General features: G+C 35.0%; 1 pseudogene across 1 annotated transcript; it reads right to left on the reverse strand.

Moving 5' to 3' along the window:
• Positions 1–2,752: 2,752 nt before the first annotated feature.
• On the reverse strand, positions 2,753–5,575 carry LOC149558150 (G-type lectin S-receptor-like serine/threonine-protein kinase At2g19130 pseudogene; annotated as a pseudogene). The gene has a single exon (XR_016364991.1). The product of XR_016364991.1 is annotated as a G-type lectin S-receptor-like serine/threonine-protein kinase At2g19130 pseudogene (transcript).
• Between the last annotated feature and the right edge of the window lie 411 nt (positions 5,576–5,986).

Raw genomic sequence — 5,986 nt, forward strand, 5'->3', positions numbered from 1 at the left:
ATGGAGCTGGCAACTTGTCCCTTTTAAAACCTCCTCTATAGCGCACTGGTTCCTCACCGTTTGCAAAAAAACTATTCATATTGGTTTCATTCGCAGTTTTAGTGACCTTTTTCCATTTTTTCCCTCTCATTGAAAGACCAGTAGCTATGGCTATCACTTCCTCATTCACTTGAAAAGTGATTCCATTAATGGTGACCTTGCAGTCGTTCCACCCATTGACAAACTAAAGGGCACAATTCTCGTCATACCCCTCCATCAATTGCATGCAGGGCAGAAATCCCCCCTCCTTCAACAAAAACCATGTGGGCATTCTATCTTTGAAGTTCTCCATTTTCGTGGGTTCTAGCCTACTCAAATCCCCGTCCATATCTATCCCGCCAATTTCTCGTTCCCCCACTTCGGTGATGCACATCTGAACCTCCTTGTCTACAAAAGCACTACACCTGCAAACAACCTTGACTCTTTCAACAATGAGCAAAAAGGTTTTATAGTCCTATGCTTGATAAGCTTTAAAATCCCATGCGAATTCATTATGGGATTTGCGACTGTATATTATCATAATTTTGGAACATTATGTACTTGGAATATTTTATAAATATTTTTAATGAATTAGAGATCATTTCTTGAATTTTTCATTTTATATATTGAAATAATTATATTTTCAAGAAATGATCTCTAATTCATTACAAATATTACATAATAAGCTATGAATCTAAATTAGGAAAATATGTTTTTCCTTGTAGTTCTAACTATTCAATTAGAAAAACTAATATATAATTTTAACTTTGAATTTTTATTTTTGTTTTCAATATTTTATAATTACTCTATTTAAGTTAAAAAAAATTCAATTTATGTATTCAAAAATTGAATGATAAATTTGACTAATTAAATATGTAAACTTAAATTTCATTTAAAAAAATTAAAATTACCTAAATCACAAATTAGAAAAATAAGATTTTTTTATCATTTTATTATTAAATCATTCAATATTATTTTTTAACTTTTAATAATATAAATTTAATTATATTAATGAACAATTTAAATAAAATTTTAAAATTTTCATACTTTAAAGATTTTTAGTGTAATAAGATGTGCAAACATCTAATTTATACAAATGTTATTAAAATAAAAGTTTAAATTAAATATTAAATTTTAAAATTTAAACAATAACAAATATTTTGGTTATATTAAAATACAACTTAAAAAGATTTTTTAATCTTAATATAAATGATATAATTATTTTAATATAAAAACATAAATCACTTAATTCTGATCAACATATTCGTCTCTTGGGTTTCTATTTGTATATTATAGGTATTAGATGGAGGATTCTGAACTAGTATATTAAGATTAGAATCCTTTTCAAAATATTATGATGTAGGTATTGATAAATAAATATCCAATAACAATATTGTATTTTAATCAGTTAGTAAAGTTATGATGACATTCATTATGTTGGAAAATTATTCTATCTAATACAGGAAGATCAGAATTTTTTGGTGATTTTCCAAGGCTTTCATCAACTTGTATAGATGTTTGTAGTTTTCACTAATGATGTTGATTGCTAAGCCAAGAAGGAGGGATGACTATTTTACTTAGTTCAGGAGGAATGTATAGTTCAATGGCAAGATTGGCTCTATTAAAGTCGAGCACATGTGATCTTGACAAGTGTATTGATTGACTCTATAATCTTTATTCTATAACAACAAAAATGATGAACTTAAATATGATGTAATTTGACTAGGGTATGCCCCTTTTATTATGTAATAATAAAGAACATTTGTTCCGAGCTAGACTGGAGGCTTTCTTCTCCATTCTTTCCTACCAGTGCATGTTTGAATAGAGAAATGCTATTGTAATTATTTATTTGAATTAATAAATATAATCAAGGCCTTGGCCATTTACCGATCAATTTTTAAAAATATATATATATTGTATATTTGCTAACCCATAGGTCTTCTAGTCTCATGTGTAATTGAGATCATAATTTATGAGTTACTTTTGGTAGCAAAGTACATGAACTTTTAGAGACAATAATGAAGATTTTGTGGACTAAATTCTTTATTATCTTTTAGATATCAACGGGGCTGTGTAATTGGTATTTTTCCAAGATATTAATTTCTAGTCAATCATGTGTAAAATAACTTAATATATTATTCATGAAAAAAAAATCCAAATGATGGCCATACTTATAAACATGAGATATTTTCCATCTTAGTTATAAGTTGACTAGTGTATATTTCCATAATAAGGTTTTTCCTTTATTTTTAAGGAGTTCTTAGAGTGATAATCATCACAACTCAAAGTTACATAATATTGAAAGGTGCAAAAGTCAAAGTATCTTTGAATCTCAATCATACATTTAATACTATAAACCTTTCACATAGCCACGTGCCTTGATATTGTCTCATTAGATCCCTAACCATTCATTGTGTCTTTTAATCATTGTCATCCATCCGATCACTAAAAAATATAGAAATATCTAAGCTAGTATCTAGTTGTTGAGAAGAAATATGAAGTCATTATCATGCCAAAAACCGTTAGAAGAAAGGTTCATTCAATTAAGTGTCATGAGTTTGGCTGTTTATGACAGTCATTATAGAAATTATCCTACAAGGCCTATATAAGGCTTAACATTTTCATTAATAGAAAAATGAATATGAACAATACTAAATTGATTTACATTTTAACATTTAAATGACCAAAAATCTTAAAATTGCATGTAAATCAAACATTAACTTATTGAAAAAAATTTGAAAACTTGTAACTAAAATATAATTCTTTAGAAATTTGTAAGTGCAAATAAAGGCACACAAAGAGATATACATATAGCTACACATACAAGAAGACAATCAAACACACACAACTAGCTTGTATGCAAGTCCTCTCTTCTTTCTAAGTTGCACTCTCTATTGACCATATTCTAATAACAAGCCTGTGGCTTGTGTCAACTTTCTGTTTGTCTGGAATATAGACTTTAGCAGCCATCCTCAAACATAACACACTAATGAAAATTATTATTTAAAAAAAAACATTAGCTTTGACTATTTAACATATTTAACTATAAATCAAACCTGAAATTTAAACCATTTGAACTTTATAACAGACTCTATCTAGACTTAGCTTGTGGAGCTTCCATCTGATTCTTGTCTGTCCACTAATTCTGATGTCAGCACGTCCAGAGTTGGAGGCTCCATCTTCCCCTCCAGCATACGCACCACTTGTTCCATGCTCGGCCTCTTCTCTTCTTCCCTTTCTATGCATAACAACCCTACTATGCCCATTTTTCTCACTTCCTCAAAATCCGCCTCAGCTGCAATAGCTTCATCTAAGATATTAATAATCTTCCCCTGGCAAATTTGAGTTGCAGCCCACGCAGGAAAGTAATACTGACTTGAATCTTGCACATTGAAATCCAGACTCCTTCGGCCAGACATGATTTCCGAGAGCGTTATACCAAAACTGTACACATCAACTTTGGGTGTGATGGGAAGACCGGAGATCCACTCTGGAGACAAATACCCTCTCGTTCCTCTCGTTGTGGTCAGTACTTTGCTGAAATCTCTGCCCACAAGCTTTGACAACCCAAAATCAGCTAACTTGGGTGAAAAATTAGAATCCAGAAGAATGTTCTCAGGCTTTACATCGCCATGAATGATGCGATCTCTGCACTCTTCGTGTAGATAAAGTAAACCTCGTGCAGTACCTAAAGCGATCTGGAACCGGGTCCTCCAATCGAGTGCCTTCTGTTTACTTTTGGAGTTACTAGTGAACAAATAAGAATTCAGAGAGCCGTTGGGCATGTACTCATAAACCAGTAAGCGTTTGGATCCTTCTGCACAAAACCCTCTCAGTCTGATCAAATTCGCATGCTGTATGTTGCCAAGAGAACTGATCTCCGCTCGGAATTGCTTCTCGTGTTGTCTTGAACCCGAATCCAGTTTCTTTACGGCCACGAGCGTACCATCTGCTAGAGATCCTTTGAATACTGTCCCGAATCCTCCACTCCCCAACTTCGACCTGAAATTCCTTGTGGCAATCTTCAACTCCATGTAACTATACATTCTAAGAAAAGACTCCGAGGAATCTTCAAAAGCCTCCTCTGGTCGCAGCCTATACCTTTGCCACAATAAAAATGAAATCGTACCCAAAGCAAGGGTGAGAACACTCGCAATAATAATGGCTTTCAGTACGGAGGAAGATGATTTATGATAATTAGGAAATGAAGGGGCAGCTACTCGAATGGACATTGTCGATTTATTGTTTGATGAAGAACTCATCAAGTTTAGCAAAACTCCGGACCAGATTTTGCAGTGCCCAGAAGGAGAATCGAAAGCAAAAGCAGTGCAGGAGCAGTTAAGGAGGCAGGCTTTCTGGCAATCTTCTTTTGTGAGTGCAGGGTATGAAGAAGCTGAATCATCAGTCAACGACACACCAGTCTCGATAAATACGTCAGTGCTGCCATTTCTGGTATCGCAGTTTAATGGCCTTTCCCGAACACAGCCACTAGCCCACCAGTCTTGCGAATTCCAGGCTTGCTCATGTGCGGGGTGGAAACCCTCCACGCATGTGCAGAACTGAATGTTGTTGGAGTTGCAGCTTCCATAAGCGCCACAGAAACCATATACGGCACACTGATCTCTGGGACGAGCGGCCACGATGCTCCATTTATCGTCGTCAAGAAGAGCATAGTCTTGTATTTCTCCGTTCTTGACTTGGAAAAAACGAAGGATCCCATTCGGCAAATTATAACTCACATACAGACCAGAACTATCAATCTTAATGCCGATTGTGTAGTGCACCCCTTCTAACATTTCGGGAATTCCAGTGAACATTTTGCCGTTCCATGGACCACTCTCCCAATACTTAACAGAATTATTCCATATTAGAATCGCTTGTTTGTTAGGTCCAGATAGATCCGGCCAAAGGGAGAAAAGCCCAGGAGCCGGATCCATTGAGTTCTTCCAACCGATTAGCTTTTGCTGCCCACCGAACCACATGCCAGGCAACCACGTATCTACAGGATAGTCGAAACTCTGCCAGAGAGGCCCAGATTGAGTGTCATTGCTTAGCAGTACAAAATTGCCAGAATCTAAAAGCACAGCCCGCGAGCCTTTGGAGGAAATATGAACAGACCAAAGAGATGTGCCCTCTCCGTCGAACAGTCCAAGATTACCTCCTTGAGAGAGCTTCAGAACGCTAGGATTGTTCTTCGCAGGGCTCTCCCTGTTGGCTACCCAAACGATGAATTGCTCTGGTATGTTGTTGGTATACCAGATACCAACATACCAGTTCTTACTTCCATTGGGGCTGAAAAACCCCAATTCAAACGTTCCATTCTTTGAAATTAGTGTCTGATTTGCAAAAAGAGAGGCGCCCAACGAAAGAGAATCTCCCACATCAGTAGATAACCCGCCAGAGTTGAAAATTATTATTAATGCAGTAACAGAGAACATCATAGATGCTGCAGGAAAGCTGCTATTTCCGGCCATTTGGGTATTGTTGATTTCATATTTACTGAGTTGATCGGTATATATAGTAGAGTAAGCTCTACAAACTCCGGAAACTTAGGTATCGTTTTTCTGAAATTATTATGTTTTTGAACGGACGACGAATGCGCTCGTGTGATATTTCCAGCTCATTTATCGGAATGACGTACGTTGTTATTCTTTAATTTTGGGAAGTGGGGATGAGCAAGTTGTTATTCTTTACTATATTCGTTGGAATGCAGCTTTTTAATTTTTAATTGTTCAATCATGTCAGTGTATTTTTTAACTATTTTTTCATTCTAGCGGTGCATTTTTTTATGATTGAAAATAAATTATCAGTCGTCGTTAGGTAGGAACTATTTCTAGAAGGATTGAGTTACTATTTATTGCATTGCGCTGCTGAAAGAATGAAGTTAACTGAATCTAAAGAAAGTGATTGAAATGTTATTCTCTACAGGTACGTTTGCATTAAAATAATAAAAAATTATGAGTGTGTT

Source organism: Cupressus sempervirens, chromosome 5 (assembly GCF_028749045.1).
Source record: "Cupressus sempervirens isolate cs-2001-9-10 chromosome 5, ASM2874904v1, whole genome shotgun sequence".
Classification (NCBI taxonomy): domain Eukaryota; kingdom Viridiplantae; phylum Streptophyta; class Pinopsida; order Cupressales; family Cupressaceae; genus Cupressus; species Cupressus sempervirens.